Source organism: Zeugodacus cucurbitae, chromosome 3 (genome assembly GCF_028554725.1).
Source record: "Zeugodacus cucurbitae isolate PBARC_wt_2022May chromosome 3, idZeuCucr1.2, whole genome shotgun sequence".
Lineage (NCBI taxonomy): Eukaryota > Metazoa > Arthropoda > Insecta > Diptera > Tephritidae > Zeugodacus > Zeugodacus cucurbitae.
Window position 1 is genome coordinate 26,314,799 of NC_071668.1, and position 22,835 is coordinate 26,337,633.

The following is a 22,835-nucleotide window of genomic DNA, read 5'->3' on the forward strand; positions in this document are numbered from 1 at the left end:
AAATAAAAAAATCGATTTTTTGAAAATTCTAACTGTATATAACCCCTTAATGGTAAAAGTTGTGTGAGAAGCTGTTTCTATTTGGACGGTGAACTGCTAAAAAAGATGTGTACAAGAAAGTATGTCTATAAAATATTTAGACGGTAATGTTTCCTCAAAGGTAAGTAATTATTTTTGCTGAAAAAAGTACCCGACTTAAGTGTCTATCTTTATGATCAGGTGATGAAGGAAAGAAAATTTGATTGCACGATATAAATCTATTCATCCATACTACCGAAAGTTTCAGCGGTTGGTCGTTATCTTCAAGATAGTTCACCGTCTCGACAATTTCTTGCAACCATTCCTTCGAGCGTTAAGAACAGAAAAATATATTAAGGACCGATTCTGATGAATGCGGGAATTCGGAAACGATTCCCGCAGTAGTCGTCGTTCGCATACTGAAATATTCCTGAACTGTCTCGAACAATAGACATATCGTCTAACCTTCTCTTTTGATATCAGAGTCCGACTATCGCGATAAACATAATTTTCATGTTACTTGCGTCACTTAAAATACTATTTCTCATGAAACAATTGTCCGCCAGTGAAACCGACCAATTAGAGTGGTAGATATGGTCCCCTGTAGAAGCGGCTTGGACCTTTCAGCATGCTGATATCCAGCATGTATGTATGAATTAAGAGGGACTTCCTGAAAGTAAAAATTGTTAATATAGTCCCATATACGGATTATGCTGATTTCAGTGCGTCTGGTTAACTTTAAGTTAATATCTTAAAAAACAAGTCCAAGTTACTCAACAACTCTCCGTGTCTCGAACAATGTAGAACTGTTAAATTTTAATTCCAAACAAATTTACGTCTTCATTGTACTCCATTGACCTGAACCAATTGAGCGCAATATTTCATTGTATAATTCTCATAAAGACACCGACGAACACAACCATCTCCCACTCACTACTGCTTCAGCCACTTCTGGATCGTTTTATTGTTAATATTGAAACTTTATTTGGCTTCTTTGTGTTTGCAGCACACAGCACACACTTTCGCACTGCATTATGCGCTCGCTGCAAATGATATTACTGCCAATCGAATCGCAGCGTTGGCCGCCAGCAGTTTCGCGCTGTGTCTGCTGTCACAACGGGTAATGATGAAGTGCCTGTTGCTGCTGCTGCTGCTGCCGCCGTGGCTACTGTTGCCACTGCTTAACCATTTGTTTATCTGCTGCCACTTCGTTTACAGTTATACCGTATTCTATAGTATATGGCATGCGATGAGCTGGAAAATTTATTTAATGTTCTGCCTTCAATGGAGTTTAAAAAATTTGTTATTGAAATGACTGTGGCTGCAGAGCGCATTTCCATTGTGTGTGCGCGTAGCAATGGTCGTGCGCAACAAATGCCACATGCAACAAATTTTAATTTTTAAGCAATCAATTTAATATGTGCCTGTGTGAATTTTCGAAATATTTATTATTTATTGCAAAAATCGTTAATTTTGCGCTCTGCCTGCTGAATGGTATGGGGCACTACTGCTGCCAAGTTAACTATGCATTGTGCGAGCGCGAATGAATGAAGGCATTTTATTAACAATATTAGTTCTCATGTGAGAGCTTTCCAATGCAGAGCTATGCAAATATCAATAATATATGTAAATCTTCATAAATATTTTGTGGAGTTTTTTGTTGTAGTAGTACGAGCGCGGTTCGATTGGTATTCAGCTATGAAGTTATATTCTTGTAGACGGTTATAGTTAAGAGCAGAGTGGAACTCGTTTAGTTTAGTTTTGAGCGCGTGACAAGTTGTATTATACACTCTCGATCCACATCAATTTTTGTTAAGCGTGCCCCAAAGACCGCTACCACGGAGAACAACGTAACAAAAATTTACCATCTCGTATTAAAGATGCGAGTGATAATTAAGACCGTTCGGAAGCATACCTAAAGACCTCGTGGGAAATATCCAGTATTGGACATGAGAAAGCCGGAACACACAGCAGCGATTGCTCAACCCGGATAGTAAACGCAACCATGAGACCGGTTGACAGCTGTATTTAAGAGTCGAAATAATGGACTTCACTCGGCGAAGCTATTCCCTGAAAAGCGAAGACTGTTCTATCGGTCAGAAGCACAGTGTTATGGAATTCACAATGTATGTATGTCCTACATGGTCTACCTGGAGAAAAACAAAGGGGTCACAAGACTCTATTATATCGCACTATAGAGCGGATTCAAGAACAAATTCCAGAAAAAACTGAACTGTGTTTTGTGAAGAAAAAGGTGTTCTTCAACCATCACAGCAACCGGGACCGGACATCCCCATCAGCACTACGGCCAAATTGGTCGAATTAGGTTACGAACTTTGCCCGTGCTCCGATATTCGCCAGATTTGGTTCCATGCGTCTAAGTTTGGTTTCCCTGCTTGAACAAGGCGGAGACTAATTGATTAGGCGCTGAATGAGATTATCGCCGCAAACGAGGGAAGCAGGGCTTAGGAAAACTTATTTTTCAGACAGGTTAAGGAAATTGGAGCATCGTTGCATCAAATGTGTTGAACCAGATGAAGACTGTGTTGAGAAGTACATCTCAAATTCTATGTAATTTCGCTTTTTTTTGTGAACCCAAGTACTTATTAGACTGCCCTCTTACCCATCGTTTATTTATATATGTATGTATATACATATATACTAATTTCCTTTAGCATCCTCACGCGAGACCTTTAACTTCCAGCTGTGCACCAAAAACAATTTACTAACTCGATTTTCCGCTGAGCTTCTAAGCCAAGCTTTGCTGCTGCACTTGCACACACACACATATACACGCCCGCCTGCATGCTGCGATGCACAACCTTGTTGCTATGCATCATTGCGCAATCAGAACTGCTTTCACTATAAACAAACAACAACAAAAAAAAACGCAACTAGCAACGTGCGTCACGTGACTGTGCTATCGCGTGCACTGCCGCTGCCGCCGCCGCTTGATGTCGTTGCTGCCGCGGGAGAAGCGCGCTTGTTAGCGAAATCTTCAAGGGAAACTGGCGCGCTGGTTTATGGCTGAAAGCAAAAAGCAGCGCGAAAAAATTGCGCTGAAGATGAGAAATGAAATATGAAGAAGCAAAGCAGGGCTCAGTAATAGAAAACTATAACAACGTAAAGCGTAAAACAACATAAAGCTACACAACAGTGGCGGCAAAGCAACGTGAAGGCGAATGCACACGAATAGCGAATGAGCTGCTGCTGCTGCTGGCAATGAATCCCAGCGCAACGGGAAGAATGCTGCAACACAATACAACGCTTTTGTTGGCAACGCTGGCAAACGCCCATTTCCCGCCGCCGCCGCCTCTTTTGGATTACGACGTATGCGTTTCGCGCAACGCTGGCTTACGTGTACGCTTCGTTAAACCGCCGCGGCGCGTTGTGGTGCGGAAAAGTTGAGCTGCTGCGCCGCGGCTCCTCAACGCTGTAAATAAAATTCAATTTCATTGCAGTTCCGTTCGAAATTTATGAGCGCTGGCAATATCTGTGGCGCAGACAATCATTCGCGTATTCACAAATGCACACACACGCGCAGACGAATGCTCTCATATACATGAAGAGCCACAGTAACTCTCTGTTTATCGCCCGTTGGCCTTTACGCCCACATTTCATTTTCATTTTCATATTCCGTTCGCTACGCTGACGGCGCGCAAATCGTTTTAGCACGTTCAAGTCGAAGTAGCTATTTCATTGCAAGCGATTTACTGAATTTATAATGGACTTTTCAACTAACCATTTTTAACAGTGGCATGACAAATGTAATCTAGTCGCTCTCACTGTTCTATGCTTTCAATGTGCATCTGCAATTCCTGTTATTATTGTTTTTGTTTAACAAGCAACATATTCCATTGATTTCGCTCTTAGATACCATATATGTATATATATACGTATGTGCCATTTTATAATAATATATGTAGCAGTTGAAATAGTGGTCAATGAATTTGAACCACAAACAATTCATACAAGTTGGGAAAATTTAATTGACGTCTCTATTAGAAGAGACTTGAATCGTTATTTTGAACTGTTTAAAATGAATGTATTGTATATAAAGCAAGTAAGGAAGAGCTAAGTTCGGGTGTAACCGAACATTTTATACTCTCGCAATTTATTTAATACATATTATTAATATAACAAACAATTTGACTCACATATTCGGCATATATATGGTATAAAGTCCATTGAAAGTTGGAAACCCTATTATTAGGTGAAGTTATGATCCGATTTCACGTATTTTAGGCACGGAGGCATATTATTAAAAGAAAGATATTCCCTTCGAATTTCTTCAAAATATCTGAGAGACTTACCTATATTTTCGGTAAAAAAATAGAAGCTCAGATGTCCTCATGTTCGATATATGGGGCTTTGAAAATTTATGGTCCGATTTTGACGATTTTTAGAAGGGCGATGCCACACTATAAATGTAGTATTTGTGCAAAGTTCTGCACCGATATCTTCACTAGTGCTTACTTTATATATTGTAATGTAAACGATTCAGATCGTCTTCAAAGTTCTGGTATATAGGAAGTAGGCGTGGTTGTGAAGCAATTTGGCCTATTTTCACAACATATCATTGGGATGTAAGGAAACTATTACAAACCAAGTTTCATTGCAATCGGTCGAGTAGTTCCTGAGATATGGTTTTTGACCCATAAGTGGGCAACGCCACGCCCATTTTCCATTTTGTAAAAAAATCTGAGTCCATCTGCCATTTTTTATGTGAAATTTAGTGTATCTGACGTTTTTCCTTAGTGAGTTAACCCACTTTTAGTAATTTTCAACCTAACTTTTGTATGGGAGGTGGGTGTGGTTATTATTCGATTTCTTTCATTTTTGGATTGTATAAGGAAATGGCTTAAAGAAACGACTGCAGAAAGTTTGGTTTATATAGCTTTATTGGTTTGCGAGTTATATACAAAAAACCTATTTGGGGGCGGGGTCACGCCTACTTTTCAAAAACAATTACATCCAAATGTGCCCCTTCCTAATGTGATCCTATGTTTCAAATTTTAACTAACTTTATTTATGGCTTAGTTATGACGGTGTATAGGTTTTCGGTTTTCGCCATTTTGTGGGCGTGATATTGGACCGATTTTGCCCATTTTCGAAAGCAACCTCCTCAGAGTGCCAAGGAATATGTGTTATCAAGTTATCGCTTGCACGGACAGATGGACAGACGGACGGACAGACATCCGGATTTCAAATCCTCTCGTCATCCTGATCATTTATATATATGTATATAACCCCATATCGAACTCCTTTATTTCTTAGTGATACAAACAACCGTTATGTGAACAAAACTATAATACTCTTTGCAACATGTTGCGAGAGTATAAAAACATATTTAGTTGTTCTGTCTTCGAAGATATTTCAATATTCGAATATGTAAATTGAATTTGTGGAGGGAAATTTTCGAATATTTCGAAACACAAACGCAATTTTTAGGTATCAAATTATAAACCGATAATTTACAAGTTACGCTTGATGCTGGTTAGTTGGTTTAAAAAGGAGGCAAAGTGAGGCTAACCGCAAGCTTAGGCCATTATTAGGCACATTGTGCTCACCTGAGGTACCCTGATAAGCGTCACCTAAACAACTCGGTCCCTTCTTAACCCACTGACGGGACATTCTCAAAAAAATTGTTTTAGCTTATCATTATCCTCCGCGGATACCCTGAATTTTGCCGATTCTACTATACCAAGTCTTGGCAGGTAGCCTCTTATGGGTAAGTGCCCCGTGATAACCCTTGCGATACTGCTTAGTTCTCTTTTACTCAAAAGTAGAAGTTTTTTGGTCTATTCATTGACAAAATTATCCCATAGTAGTTTTGTGGTACGACGCGTGTTGCAAATATTCCAAGACCTGAGATGTTCCCCTAGCATCCATTGCTTTAGGCAGCGCTTGAGCGAATTGAAAGGTCTAAGGCAGTTTAAGGGAGCTGCCACTGAGCGCGCCAAACTCATCCGTCTTTTAATTTCCTTCTATATGAACAGGTACCCAAATGATTTAAGTGAGTTTTCTCCGTTTTTTTTATGATTGCCATCACGAATTATATATATATATATATATATACTAATTGCAGCCTTTCACATTAAAATTAATAACAATCATATTTTTCCATTTACAGGTGATGAACTGTTTGTGTATTTCCTATTCTAAAATACTTTGGTAAGTTAGAAAATATCTCTCTATATACAATAAATGTCATTAAATTTGAAAGGCAGTGTCAAGTACGAACGCCAAGTGAAATCGAATCATTCTCCGAATAGACTTCACAATGCTGAAGAGATTTATCTTTTTCTACTGTTACCAGCTGGTATCGCATTTCTTGATGTCTTTTGAATTGCTAAATATATCACAAACCGGATAAGGCGATACAATATGGATTGCGTAAATAACTGTTGTTTTTGTTGTAATGAGAGATTGCAGTTCTTTGCTGATTATATATCCGTATCCGTTCCAGTTATGGAACCCGTCTTTTACGCTATTGTCAACACTCGAACACTTTATAGCGGGTCTTAAAATAATAGTCGTTTATGATAGAATTTACACACAAAAAATTTAGATTCTTTTATGGGATATGTTCAGTCAAACTTTTGAATTACTCCGATTAAAATTATGATAGACTTAAATTAAATGTATTATGGACTTTACAAACTGTATTATGTATTATTTTTCAAACAGATTCAAGAAAAAAGTGTTATTTTTATGGTCTGAATAAACTCTCTGCGATTAATAAAACTACTTATAAAAATGTACTATTTCCAAATGTTTAAGTATTTTTTCTCGAATTAATTAAGAGTCCCGTTATAGTTCTAATGCGAGGGTCTATAGTAAACAGATTCTATGGGTTTCTCTTGAACTAATTTCATAGAGTGAGGTTAGTACAGATATATAGTATTTATCGGTTTTGTGACCACCTAAAATTTGTTTGTTAAGCTTTCTATCTGTGAAATATGCACTTAGATAGCTATATATAATATATAGATAAAACAAATGAACTAGTATACAAGTTTCATGTACTCACATCCCACTAAAACCCATTAAACCACGTCAAACTGAAGTCGAACGAATTTTATTCACCCGCGGAAAAGAGGAGTAATCCAAACATTAGCGCGCGAAAAAAAGAACGATTGTCAACGAAACCGGCTAAATATAACACAGTGCAATCACACAGCCAATTCTATGGTACATACATAATTCATTGAATCTTTTCACTTAGCGCAAATGGAAACAGTGCAATCCGTCGCACCAAAGGGAATTCCATGATCCGGCATGAAGGCAATCACCGCTGACTTGCAAAGCAAGAGCAATACCAATTGAACCAATCACGGGATGGATCGGAAAGTGAGCTGTGAGCTAAAAAGTGAAGGAGTGAGGGTTAAGGAGACTCGTTAAATGGGGGTCACAATGCTAAAGTGCGTGTAATTGATATGGTGGCAGCGTCAGTCTCCTCACCAACAGCAGCCATTGTGCAACCAGAAATCCAGTCAGCCGTCATCCTCTGCCTGCTGTCGCTTTTGCGTCACTTTGAGTTGCTGTTGTCTTTATGGTTTATTAATTGGTAAACTGTTGTTATTGTTGCAATTGTTGTTGTTGAAGTGTTTGTTGGTGTTGCTGTCACAGTTTCTGGTTCAGAAGCATGTGTATCTATATACATAGTTATATTCAATACTAGCAAACTTGCACTTCTGAGTTTTATTTGTATAACAACTTTCCGCATAGACCTGGGCTCTAGGTCGCGCTTGTTTTGTCACGCTCTCCTTCACTACGCCGCGTCATTACATATAGACATGTGTGCAGTGAAACGCAAAAATTAATAAATATAACTAAAAGTGGCCGGGCAATGATAATGAAATTGATTTGCGTTTTGCCACTTTGCCACCAACTGACCACCTGCTCGCCACGGCTGTCACATCAGTCCCTGCCCGCCGGCTGTATGCCTCGAACGCTTGCACATTGGCGCTGATTTTGTGCTGGTTGCGTGTGCTTCGCCACTCTAATATAGTTTTTGCGCGCTTTTTTGCACCGGTATCACAGCGTTTGCTTCACACATTTTATTTGTAAATATTTTGCGTGCTTTACGTTGGCTTTAATGAAAATTTGTTTTTCACCAATTTCGCTGACATTGTTTTTGCCGCAATTGTTGGCAAGTTGTCATGGCAGAGTATTGCTCTTTCAATCCTTTCGTTTTTGGTGCTCTGTTTTTGTCGTTTTTCCCCAATGGTTTTTGTGCATCAGCGGGTTGATTGGATAATTTTTTGTGTACGGAGATTATTTTCCATTTATTTTCATTATATTTAAATTCGCATATGTATGGATGAATATTTTTTGTGCAAAACTTTAGTTACATTTATGGTGTGTGGCATGCAGTGTTGTAGCAAAATAATTGCTGAAATGTATGCTTGCGAGGATGCCCAAGTGAGTTTTTGGACTGTTGTTGAAAACACTCAAAGTATACTCCACAAAAACCATTACAATTTTGAGATTTTCAGAATTTACCTGGACCAACTGAGTTCAAACCAAGTTAAATAAAGAATCAACCGTTATCTGGACTCTATAGCAAATGATTTTTTAATTCGCTCAGAGTGAAATAGTCGAAAATTAATAAATCAGTAAAGATATGTATGAGCTCAGTTCTAGTGAAGTTTTATGAGTATATTTGTATATATATGGTTACATATGTACCACAGTGATTACACAGCCACCCAAAAAAAAACATTGTCAGGACCTGGGGCCCTCACTATGTATACACTATGTCTTTGGGGTCACTGAATCCGAATCTGTGGTCCATTTAAGCCCATAATCCGATGTATTTAAAAAATCGCTGTCCGCCGTATTGGTTTTCTGGGGTTATATCAAAATCCTGATGTGATGAGGTTAAATGGACCTCGGATTCGGATTCAGCTTACATGTATTGCATATAGTAAGAGCCCCCATATAGTACTGCCGAGGAAAGTTTAACGGTATAGCAAAAGGAAGTTCCGTTCATCTCGTACGGACTCCGAGACATATCGATAGAAATGATCTAACTCTGCACAAAGGGATACTATTTCTGGGAAGATAGATCCTGTAAAGTTTCACGAGTTATCAACCTCCCTCTAGATAATCAGATATTACGTGTAGGGTTTCAAACTGATCACAACCGATTAAGTTGTCACAAGCAAAAATGGAAATTCGGTTGACAGAAATATGTTGGTGATGCAATTTCGTGGACCATACACAGAAGAAAATACTTTAATCTTGGACCGAAATTGAAATAGAAGAAGTCAGGTTATTGGAGTGACGTACATATACGATAAAGGATGGTATCTATGCGGGTAAGCGAATTAATAGGTTACCTTCTTGTGCTGAGATTGGATGAGAATTTGCGAAAGAGAGAAGGATAAAGCTCTATATTGATTTAATCTATTTGTAAATTATAGCTATAGAGCCATTGATTACCTTTCTCCGACGCATTTTGAGAACACAATTATTATGATTTTGATGCAGGTCCATATTGGATCATATAAGCCAGCCATTTAACTCATTTTAGATGCTTTATATGAATGTATTTCAGTAACCCACGTAAGCACTGACGCTGGATAACTTTTTTGCTGTACCGTGTAACGTTGCAATTCATGACTGCCAAGCGTAAATGGTTGCTGTAACAAAACAGCTACAAATGTTAACGAGGAAATAAGGCCAAGAGAAATAGTTACAAGCAAAACTACAAAAACAAAAACAAAAAAATCAGGTGAAACAGCAGAGCGAAAAAAGTAAAAACTGCCACCGTTTGTTGGTGTTGCCTGTGGTTATGCGAAATGTAAATAAACGAAATTTCATAGTGAATAAACAAAAGCTAAATGGAATTGTATTTTTTCGTGCAGCATTGGGGGTTTTTCCTCGCGGCAACAATTGCGACAAAGAGAATGCGTTGATTGAAAAATGTAGTTATAAATTAAAGCTGAATTAAAAGCTTTAAACTGTCTACGCTTCATTTAACAGCAACTACAGCATAAAGGAGGTGAGTGGCCAAGCGCAAGGGAAAAACTGAGCATAAAAGTGTGATTGGCAGCAGTCATTAGCATTATATGCATTCAAATGATTATATACATACATACATACGTGTGTGTCCATATGATGCTGGAAGTGGGACATAAAAATGTGAACAAATGTTGCGCTTAGTGGATGTACATAAGTATATATGAAATGTGTTGAATATCATTGAATGGCGCTTCACCCTATAACTAAATGGAGCATTGAGTGCTTTTAAAGCTGATTATATGTGCTACTTAGTATTCATAAGCGGGGGTGTGCATTAACAGCTGCATATGTGACATAAAACCCTTCATATGAACAGATATATGTATACATATATCAATATGTAAATATACACTAAATGAAAATGCTAAAAACACAGGATGCATTTTATGTTTCACAATTTAGTTTAAATGATCTACTTACGGTTTAAGCGGACCGAATGTTGGGGTTTCCTGAACAAAAATTAACCAGAATGTCCTGTTTACTATTACACAGTATAGTTATTCACATTTCAAAATAATAAAAGTGTTAACGAATCAATAATCTATTATATAAGTGTACTCCTTTGTTATTTTTGATGACCTAGATATGGCTAAAGAGAGCCTGTTAACAATCTAAAATATTGACAGACTTTAGTAGACTAAATCAGCTCAAATAAGAAGAACTCAAATGTGGGGTCCTTCATATTTCATAAAATTGTATTGTTTTTTAATGGAACGTTGGAAGGTATTCTGGATAGTCGCCTCAAAAAAAAAAAAATAATTTATCGGAATTCTGTATAATTCTGGTAAAAATACAATAACTGACTTATTCAAACAGAGATATAATGACAAGATGTTATACCACTTTAGTCACTTGAATGAGTTCTGTTATAAAGTTCTGTTATTATTTTTATCAGAAGAGAAAAGAGCTCAAATATAGTGAATAGAAGAGGCAAATGTTGAAGGTGATATAATTACTTTAAGGTGGTATAATTGCTTAAAACTATTGCTCGTGTTTGTTGCAATAATTTTCAACTATGATTAACTGGATGGAATCAGTACCAAAGAGTTTAATTTTCGTTTTGGGATTATTAACATTTATATTTGTCACGAATGCATAGAGTCACGAATATTAAACTAAATGTATTATATGTCTATGCTGATGAGCCTTTCGGGTCGCTTTTAAGTTCTTAATTGTTCCATTAGAAAGGTGAAACAATTCATAGAACACTCGAGCCCAACTGTTTAAGGGTTGAACTTTTGTGGAACGACTTCTATCAATATAAAGGCCTCTCAGTTGTTCGCAAGGTACGTCAAGTGATTGATCTCAGTAGAAGAACAGCTTCCACAGACTAGTTTGTAATAAATATACGTTATCGGGGAGATAGAGCTTACTATACTGGAAAAATTTTGCAAGATTAGACCGATAAAAATGTTAAATGACATAAAAATTTGCGAACAAATAAAGCCAAAATATTGCTAATTTTATGAATTTTTATACTCTCGCAACAAAAGTTGCTACTCTCTGTATTTTTTATTTGTATAGTTTTGTTCACATAACGGTTGTCTGTAATTCATAAAATTAAACGTGTTAGATATAGAGTTATATGTATATATCAAAATGATAAGGATGACGAGACGAGTTAAAACCCTGATGTCTGTCTGTCCGTACGTTTGTTCGTGCAAAGGATAAATTGAGTAAAAATTAAGATATCTTATCGAAACTTGGTACACACTTGTACAGATTGCTATTGAAATTGGGTAAAATCGAACCACGCCCACCTCTCATGGAAAGATTATGTTGAAAATTACTAAAAGTGCGTTAACTCATTAACGAAAATCATCAAAAACAATAAATTTTACAGAAGAAATTGCAGAAAAACGCTGCACACAGATTAAAAAAAAGTGTAAAATAAGCATGGCGTCGCGACGCGTCACTCACTTATGGGCCAAAAACCATATCTCCTCGACCGATATGAATGAAATTCGGTATATAATATTTTCTTGATATCCTAATGCGGAAAATGGGCGAAATTGGTAGAACAGATAGCGGAATAAAACTTTACACAAACATAACTTGACATAACTTGTGAATTGTCGAAATCGTACCATAAATTTTCAATGCCCCGGATACCGAATATGAAGAACTCAGTGTCTAAGGGTAATTTTTCACTGAAAATATATATTAAATATATATATTAAATCTCTCATATATCTTAATTTAATTCAGAGGGAATCTTCCTCTAGCTCTCATATACCTAATTATGGGTCCTTAAAAAATACGATGGGCTTATTACCTTAAAAATCGGTTAATATGTGAAATATCTTAGCCAAATTAAGTGAGCATATTATAATCTTGGATATAATGTATGTTGGTGGTGAAAATTAGTGAAATCGGTGCAAGAATTACTATATAAGATGATTTTCGTTTTTCTATTGGACTTTATGCCGAATATATGGGTCAAATTGTGTGTGATCTTAATAAAAGTATATCAATAAATTGCGAGAGTATAAAATGTTCGGCTGCACCCGAACTTAGCCTTTCCTTACTTGTTCTTATTTATATTTAAAATCAACATATATACATAAGTATATAGAATCATGTATTTATAAAACGCTATAAGCTGCACATACTTGCATTCAGATCATTATTTTGAAGACACATGCAGTTAGCACAACCTAAAACGCAAAAAACATTCACATACTAATATAGAAGGAAATTATGTTTGAGTTGTCACAGGATACGCCCACGCCTACAGGAAACACCCACTAGTATGAAAATATGTTCACCGTGAGCATAAGTAAAATATAAAAATAAAATTGAAGTACAAATACAACAGTTACGGGGGAAAAATGCATAAATACGAATGCATTACAACACTATGCGTGCCATTTTATGAGAGAACGTAAACATAAAATTTAAGTGACACGAACACAACTATGCTTCTATGGCGTCAACTATGGCTGTGGTTCATATATACAAATTTAGGAAGATATAGCCAGTAGATACTGTATACATATGTATGTATGTAAATACTACCTGCTCATACAGTTATTTCTGTTGTTGCTACTCGTATACATATATATGATACTTACATTCACATTTTTGTATACAACAACATTGCAAGCCAATCATTTGTGTGGCAACAATATGGAATGCTTATTACTCACAACCGGCTATAATATAATGGCCAATAGCTGTGTCATCAACAATAACAACACAAAGCATTATGCTTATTGTCCATATCTATATATAGTCTATGTATATTGGCTCCCATATATTGCCATCATTGTTATTTTCATAAGTGTATAGCACATCAAAAATAAGCAATAATACTTAAATGCCTATGTGAAAATCATATAAAGTATTAAATTAAAGCAAAATTGCCTGTGGTCGTACTTAATGTTAATCTTACCCTCCAAAACCGTTCACTCACTTTGTATGCGGGTTTTATTATTTTGTTGCCTAGTTTGAGTCGCTGTACGTGTGTTTAAACTGTCGATGGGGTTGTGTGCTCAGCTGAACGGTGCTGGCAAGTAGCAATTGCATATTTATTTAAGTTATATTTATTGTATATCAAAAAGTTGAAAAACATTGCTTACAAATATTAGAAAAGTCGTTGTTGTTTTAGGATACCGATATTGTTATAATAAAACTAGTTTACATATAATCAAAATTCTGGTGTGTTATGTGAAGCAGTAAAACGTGTTAAATGCAAGCATATACTTCATTAAAGTTTCTTTCTTCTAGATATGTGTATGATTTCGAAATTACCAAAAAATTAAATGTTTTTTGTTTGAAATACACCGTTATACGGGAAGTGGGTGTAGCATTCATTGACTATCAATGTATACTTTTGGACAATGACAAACAATGTGCATAGGTTTTGAGATTTAATAAGGAAACTTACTTTAGAAAAAGTGCTGTTCTGCAAGCATATAGAGCAATATTATCTGATAAGTATACATTCTTTTGGTTACATATTCCATTCCAGTCAAATATACGATATACATCCATGATAGACACCAAAAAAGTAGAAAGAACTTATTTAGTTTTTTCACTATAAAAGAGACTTACGTGGAATCAAATATTTTCAAATGACGGATTTGGGACCTAACTCTGATCGATCGATTATTGCACAATAAAGCACTCTGCTTCAGAATTCAGCACTCTTCCAGAACGAAACCCTAAAACACGAACTCCGTCTGTTCATGATAAAAACTTACACCCATAAGTTCACAAATTTTATGGTTATACCATATATGAAGCTGAAGTGAAATATAATAAAAACGGATATCGAAAGTTTTTCGAATTTGTATATATATAATTTCCTTTAAATCCTTTTGGAGCATAGGGCCAAATTCGGATTTTTCTTCTTTCTCATTGCAAATGGTAGGCATATGGACATGCCGTTGCTATCAGATTTATAAAGCGAGCCGCATTGATGCAAGACAGACGCCCGCTGTAGCCGCCACTGACCTGTGGACAGACGCAACAATCTGGTAGTGTGGATTTTTTTAGCTTCGGTGTTCAGGATCTTTGCACCTACTGAGCGTTAAGATATCTGGTTACGTACTGGCATTGCTAGGTCAATTATAAAATGTGGTCACCCATTATACTGGTTATAAAAAAGTAAGTAATGCTTCAAGCCCCTAGAGTCAACATAATGGTTTTAAAGTAGAAATCCGAACGATAATTTAACGTTACTCTCACGTAGTTCCAACACGAAATCCCACAACAAAAACACACTTTTGGCACTTTAACAAAATTGAACCAATTAAAGCCTTTGGATCAGATGTAAGAACACTTTCTCGAAGATGAAATAGAAAATATCACTATAAACACATTAAACATATTAATTAGGTTATGACTTAGTTTTTCAGTTTAATTTTTCCTGGAGCTCATTAATATTCATAAAAAAAAATTTTTAATAAGTTTCTAATAAAATAAGTGGATATGTAAGTCCAAAAATTCATCAGTTTTTCTAACAGCAATAACGGCAACGAATTAATAGAAATTATATCTTGAAATAAACAAAGAAGGAGAGCATGTATATATCGGCAAGTACTTTCATGATAAGCATCTTTCATAATTATCCATGCTCAAATAGTTAAATATTCTTGTCGAACCGGTTTAGAAGTCAAAACCATGAAGGAATAATTTTAATATTGAATGAACTAATTCTATCATCCTTATTAACCTCTAATCCGCAATCTTTAGAGGGATATGTCAGTTTTAAATACAGAAAATCCAAACTTTGTTACATGCAACGACACCGGTAAAAAACGTCTTTATCGAGCTCTTTCTATATCATGTTTTTCTCTCTTTTTCAATCTATTTCTATCTCTCTCTCTATCTTTGCTATCAGATATACAGTATCTATTTCAATAAATACAGAGTCTGTTGTCCCTTTACTTTCTTCATTCTCTCCGTATATGATATAAATGTAATACCGAAGAAACTATTCTTCTTGCATTTTATTTAATTTGATATAAGTATTTTTCATTAATAAGACATTCACACTTACACGTATGTATGTTGAGTTGATCCCTATTCCTATTTATTTTATGCCCTTGCCATTTTGTCAAATCGCTTCATTGCTGCTCATCGAGTTTTATTTCCACTCTAATCGCACAACCGAGATTTTTTGTCGTTATGCTTCACTCGTTTGATGTGTCTATTTTTATGTCTGCTTCCAGCAGTATGCGGCTTTAGCTGTGGAAGTGGAATAAGTTGCGTTAAGCACTAAATCTACTTCTAACTATAAATGGACTATTTTACGGACAATATGCTTAAAGCTATCTACACAAAAAAAGTAACGGTTATAGGCAGCATAGAGAACATGCGTCCACGGCTTACACGCGCCGGCTTAAGTCCGTATCAATATTCGTACACACACATTCACAGGCATACATATGTGGCTGGCAGCTTCTTTAATATCCGCTTGTCTATGAACGTCTGCTCGCCTACGTGTTAGCCTTTGAGCATCGCTTTCTACTTTTCTTCATTTTTCCACTTTCACTCTAACGCCTTTGTAGGTCTGACAAAGGAATGACTGCTGCTGCTGCCGCATATTCCTTAAGGATATTTACCATAAAAGCAGGCCATGCAAAGCAGCGAGTGAGAGAAAAAAATTGGGCCAAATCCCAAAGTCGAATGGGGCAAGTAATCAACTGTCAAAAGTACATATGTACCTATGTATATTGAGAGAGAAAAGCACACATGAAACTGTATTTAGTCATATTCATTCTGCATTTGTTTGTCTGCTAACAATATTGTTTAAGTATCAGACGGAAATCCGTGTCCATTTCTTTGTGAAGCATTGTCATATTGATATTATGTCAGCCATATTGGATTTTCAGTTTGCAATTATCTTATTCTATTTCTTCGTTAGAATATTATGAACTCTCTTCTTTTCTGGCGAGACTTAATATTATATTAGGTAGTAATCATGCTTTCGTATCATATGTTGGATATATTAATATATTAATCAACTCACAAACCATCTTTATTGTTAAAATCTAGCGCACACATATATTTTGTCCATAATTCATACGTGTAAGCTTTGGTGTATTCCCTCCTCAACATAATAGTTGTTCTGCCGCTAATCTATGATAATCAACGTCTAATTATAAAATATCTCACATATTGTATTGTGCGATACATACGGACGGAAATAAAAGATTTTACCTATTTTGAATATTTGAAAAGTAACGTCAAATTTGTAATCAGATACCTCGAAAACACCCAAGTACCGATGTTGTTCCGATCAAGTAGGATTCGCCATTTTGAAATTTGAAAACCCGAAACTGGATTCGTAATCAAATAGCGAGTTTCAAGCGAATCCGATGAGTTTTTTTCAAGAAAGAGGTCGCCAATATTATAACAAAAACATAAGTTATAGATAGAAAGATCGTCACGTATTATTTAGCATAGTTAGGATGATCCGATGCAGATCAAATATGGACAGTTTTTTTCGATGATTCGTGACATTGGTCGATTTTTCCAAACTTTCTTTATGCGAATTTTTCATCATCTCATACGCCATAGGCAGCAGTATGTCATATACACATATTGCCAGGTCCGGACTATAAGGTGGATGCTGGCCAAATACAGCGACTGCTTCCCAATGGCACAGGTTGTTGATAGTGCTGGTCCAAATTATGAGTTTGACTACAAGGTAGTAGTAACTCATTGTAGATGATTTCCTGCCAATCACACCAAACACATAGCAAAACCATCCTTTCCGACCAAAAAATTGTGGGATGCACAATACAATGGAAGAATAAATGTTATTATAAATATTTTATTTTTTACTCGCCTTTTTTTCAAAATTGCATCCAATGAAAAGTTCCCTTTAATATTTAGTAAAAATCAATTTCCATTTTGATCCATATAAGCAAATTTTGTTTGGCAAAACAGGAAACACATCAACAGAGTATCAGCAAAGCAGTGGCAAATATGCAACAGAGCTGCGAACGCACCCTTTATCACATTTCAGAAATTTTTCCATTCAGAGTGTAGTGCATCTTTGACAACAAAAATGCCAGAACGAAGCTTACGAAACGCTTGATTGGCTTGCTACAAATCGGGATCATAAACACAAATACGATTTTATCGAAGGAAAACTGTAAAATACGGCTTATTTACTTTTCGCTGATCTTCTGCGTCAAGATATCACCAAACTCCCTGAAACGTTATTTTCGTACGAAATCATATTTTTCTAACGCCATATAAAGTAATACGATCGCCCTTATACAAGGCGGGTTTAAATTATTAAAAATCATATATGAGTAAAATCAAAAATTTCGTTTGAAGTAACAGTATAGTAACAACGAATATATTGAAACAAATTTTAGCATAAAGAGTGTCTCGGACGTATGGTACAGTTATCTTGAATTTATTGTGATATGCTTGATTCAAACGGTCCAACTCTTACCGATCCTCGTTTATCTAATTTCATTTTCTTCTTCCTTCTTTTTTTACATTGATCAGTATATGAGATGCTGAATTGAAGCAGCAAAGAGTATAAAATTGGGTTATGCGTTATATTAACATACGAGTATATTTTCCTATGTACTTTCGATTGGTTGAGGAAGATATTACAAAAAAAATTATACGTAATTATTTCGATTTGTATAATGTGATTTGGTTATAGTAATGGGTGATATCGGTCCTACCCGTCCAACCCTAGTGTGAAAAATGAGGTATTTTTCTTTCAGTTAAAAAATGTTGACCTTAGTACTAGCAACTGAACCAAACTATAATAATATTGCTGTAATACCACTTGAAACTTTAATTTTAAATTCCATTTACATTAGACAATGCACACAATGCTTTAAACATTTCAATTAATGCTACCAGTTTTTTATTTAATTACTTTCTCAAATATATTCATTTGGAATGCCATTTCCTCGGAATAGAAATTAAAAACACAATTTTGTTGCACGCAGCATTGTTTTCGAACAAAATTACTTTTCCTACAACAATAAATATTACTAGCATAATAACGAAATATTCGCTTTCCTTTCACATTCATCCAACACTACTTTTACGTCTTTCTGTTTGTCGTACACCTTCCCAACAACTGCAATGAGTATTTTAATTACCAGTTTTGATAGTCGGCAAAAGTTGGTTTGATACTCACAATTACCCACTCGGCCCCACTTGGCCTGGCACTTGCCCATTTGGTGACCTGTATAGACAGCATAAGAAAATAATTATAAATATGCCGGGCTTCGAGTGAGTGTGTGCAAAATATCTGTGCTGTATTTAAAGCTTCCATAATGGTAGTGCAGTAGCTCCCCTCTGGTAAGAACAATGCGTGCGGCGGGGCAAACACGGACCCACGTTTAAGCCATTGTACAAGATGCTGAAGCTGAGGCAGAAGTTGCGTTCGGCGCTGAGTGCGGAGTGCGCTCGGCCAGACGAGCGGCGAGGCGGGCGGATCACTAGTAACAACCGGCAACAAAGACCAAACAATTCGGTAACAATAAAGCAACACAAATGGGTTTCCTAGTTGTGAAGTACCATTTCGCCGGACCCGAAACCGAACACACCCGCCCACTACTTGGACACAACTTCAATTGCGAATGCGACGGCATAATTTCTCATTGTTGGCGACTAACCACTTGGTCGCCGTTGTTGTTCGGCGAACATTCTTATAATTTCCTACTTTTGTTTCATTTTTCATTTCCGTCATTTTATTTTCGTTAGTCGTGTCTATAGACACAAGCAGGACTCACTCTCTCTCTCTCTCTCTGAACCGATGCAGTTTGCTCCCACCCACTTTTTTCATTCCATTTATTTTCGACTTTTTTGCTTTATTTTGTGGGTCATTATGCCACCCACACAGATGAAAAATGAAAATTTTGTGTGTTGACCTCAACTAGCGGTGAAAATAGCAACAACGCGCAGCGCCGGCGGAGCAGCAGCCGAGTGGGGGTGTACAATGTATTAAAACAATGGCAATGCACAGACACAGCCATAAATGAAGCCAAGCACAATTCCACTCTTCGACGTTGAAAATGAAGAAAGCACTCACTTTGAAAAGCCGAGCGCTCGCTGGGTTGGTTGGGGGGTTTCAGTAGTCGAGTGGTCGGGGGTTGGTTGGTCAGGTATACGCAGTATAATAGTACAACAGGAAGTTGTTATTAAAAATAAAAATGGCATAAGTAAGTATCGCCTTAGAAGAGTCGAGCGAAATTACTGTTTTGTTTGTTGTTCAACAGAGAAATGAATGAAAAACACAACAATATATTGTATACATATATATCTACTCGGATATATATTAAAAATAACAACCAGCAGGCAAAACAATAACAAAATATCTAAATGCGAAAAAAGTCGCAGCATAATTCCTCACGGCTGGATATGGACCACCTACATATCCGCATGCGGACTTTTATGCAGCATTAAGTCGTGCATTAGGGGGCAACGCGGAGGCCGTGCGGTACGGATGAGGTTGGACTAACTGTGTGTGCCATGAATTGCGTGATGCGAAAAACTCGAATTGAAACGGTAACAAAAATCATAAAAATGTGAAATAATAACAATAAAATGTGGGCGGCAAGTGGGAGCCGCAGTGCGTGTGTGGGGTCTAGAGCGCCATCAACCATTAATATAGCAACAAAGTGCTAACGTGGCGGAAGTGAAAAATATATTCAAACCACAAAAATGATGAATGAATATGCTGACTGAAAAGTTCGTAATATTTTAAAGAAATATACATTTTTCTGTCAAAATTGAATTCAATTATTCAATATAAATGCCATTGAGTGAGGTCCACCGATTGTAGCGACCCTTGAATTCTTCCATATCAATATTATAGTACGATTTTTCTATGGACTAGTTTTCAGTCTCCGCTACTTTGCTTCGGCAACCATTCTCTAAAAGTTTAAGAACAGCAAAAACACAAAGCTAGATCCGGAAATCACTGCGGATGTCGATGGAAAGCCTGAAATAAAATTTAATAGACTCCGAACTTGAAACCAGCAGGCATATACGAGTTAGGGAAGTTCAACTGCATATTTTAATAATAAAGGCGTATAGGCTCACAACAGACCCTCAAAAGCTTAAAGCTATAACTTAAGTTTTACTGCAAATTTTTTCCTTCCTCTTTAAAGCCCAAACAAATTAAAGCTCTTCTACATACATATATATGTTTATATGCACTTCCATTTACCTTTAACATCTATGTTCCCCCAAATAACAGCTATTTTAAATGATCACTTTGTTCTATTATTTAGAAATTTAAATATTTACTCGGCCTGAAAACTAGAGCCTCAATCCCATCATTCGTTCATTACATGGCAAATAAATGCAATCGTTTTGTTGCACCCGAAAGTGTGCTTTGGTAGTTTTTAGTTTACTAAAACACAATTCACTTGACCCATTGTCCACAAAGCTGTGTGCCGACCATTGCGCCCTGCAATGACATTAATGTCAACGTCAGTCCTCTGACAGCAACAATCAAGTAGAGAAGAGAAGTGCGCAAAAAGAAAACTGCAACTACGAAATTGTACGCAAACTCAAAAACAAGTGAATAAATGAAGATGAAAACTTGCAAAAGCAACTGGAAAACTAAATAACAGCAGAATTTCTTCTTTAGAATTGCTGCCACAGCTTTGACAGTTACAGTGTTTATCAGAGTTAAATTTTAAATCACCATCACCATATTAAGAGGTGGAGATGAGAGTTTTGTCATATTAAGAAGTTTGGGAATTTTCATAAAATCTTAATGCTCAATAGTTAAGTAAAGTTATAAGTACAACAATAAATGCTTAATTTCATTGGAAGAATTTGTTTTCGTTGCACATTGCAAGATTTGCATTAACATCTAGTAAAAATAACATTCAATTGGTACTAACTTTTAAATCGGTTGTTCTTGCTTTAAAATCGGTACAAATATGTTTCCATATTTTCGAAGCAGTATTTTCTGGGCCTTGTTTCCTCTATATATAAGTTGTAGAATATTGAAATCCACACCTTAATCTAATATCTGTATGTGTACCAGAAGTTATTATAAAATTACTTGGATTGTTCCAGTTGGGTGACCGTCGATTTGAAGTTGGGATCAGAATATTTATAACCAAAGGATTTCAATTGTGCTGATTACAATATTTAACTGCTGCTGTAGTTTTGAAAAGGAAAACAGATAAGGTAAATATAGATCTGTGGCTAAAAATTTTCTAAAAATTTTAGCTATTCTAATAAACTTCTGCAGACTGAACTTAGTGTTATATCTTAAACCATACGATTTTTTGTAAACTTCAGTTCTCGTGAAAATAGACTTGATGTATGAATACGCATAGATTATAGACTTTACATATCCCCTTAGTAAAAAGTCTAACGGTGTATCTGCTCACCAAATGTTCTCTCAATAAATCCATTGATTAATGCGATATGTGAGAAGTGGCGCCGTCTTGTTGAAACCAAATGTCGCTGAGATCATGAGCTTCAATTTCATGCATAAAATAGTCGGTTATAATGGCGCGATAACGGTCGCCATTGACGGTTACGTTCTCACCTGCATGATTTTTGAGGAAATATGAACCGATGATTCCACCCGCCCACTAACCACACCAAACCGTTTTTTGTCTGGATGAAAAGGCTGCTTTTGAATCTATTCAGGTTGCTCTTCGTCCCAAATGAGGCAATTTTGCTTGTTTACATACTGACTGAGCCAGAAATGGACCTCATCGCTGATCAGAATTTAGCTCGAAAAGCTCGGAGCATTTTTGAAAGAGAGCCTATAGAGCGAAGCGATATCGCTTGGAAAGGTCGAGCGGCTTCAGTTCTTTCACAAGTTATATTTTGTACGCTTTCAATTTAAGATATCCGAGTTGCTGCAAACGACGCCGGCTACGGCTACTATATTTATTTCAGATTTGTCTCTTTGTGGGGATATGTAAGAGTTCTGCGATAGTTTTGAATATTTTTTCACAATAATTTCTACAAGAAATATTACTTTGCATCGTGATGTTTTAATAATATTCTAATATAAGTTCAGTGGTATAGTTATTCTGAAAACTATCGCTTAAACCTCACATCTTTAGGGACACATATAGATGAATATTGTTGAATATCTGATTAACTTTTTGACAAAATATATGTATAGAGAGTATAGATAACTGCCAGAATTAGTACGTGCTCCAAGTATAATGTGATATATGTAGCTTTGAGTAGTCCTTTGAACAGTTGAAAAATGGTTTTAAGATAGAGGTTCAAATATTTTAATTCTAAAGGCAGCTTTTGATTTTAAGTTCAGTAGTTCCCAATATTCGTCTAAGATAAACTACCAAACC

General features: G+C 36.2%; 1 protein-coding gene across 3 annotated transcripts in view; it reads left to right on the top strand.

Moving 5' to 3' along the window:
- Positions 1 to 22,835, top strand: part of LOC105214739 (uncharacterized) — a 116,552-nt gene that overhangs the window by 50,525 nt on the left and 43,192 nt on the right. Inside the window, exon 3 of one of the 3 annotated variants that reach the window (XM_054226992.1) lies at positions 6,152 to 6,192. The exons of the other annotated variants lie outside the window; for them this stretch is intronic. The gene's annotated coding sequence lies outside the window, so the exon portion shown is untranslated. The remainder of the gene's footprint in view (positions 1 to 6,151; positions 6,193 to 22,835) is intronic. 3 annotated transcript variants of the gene reach the window in all.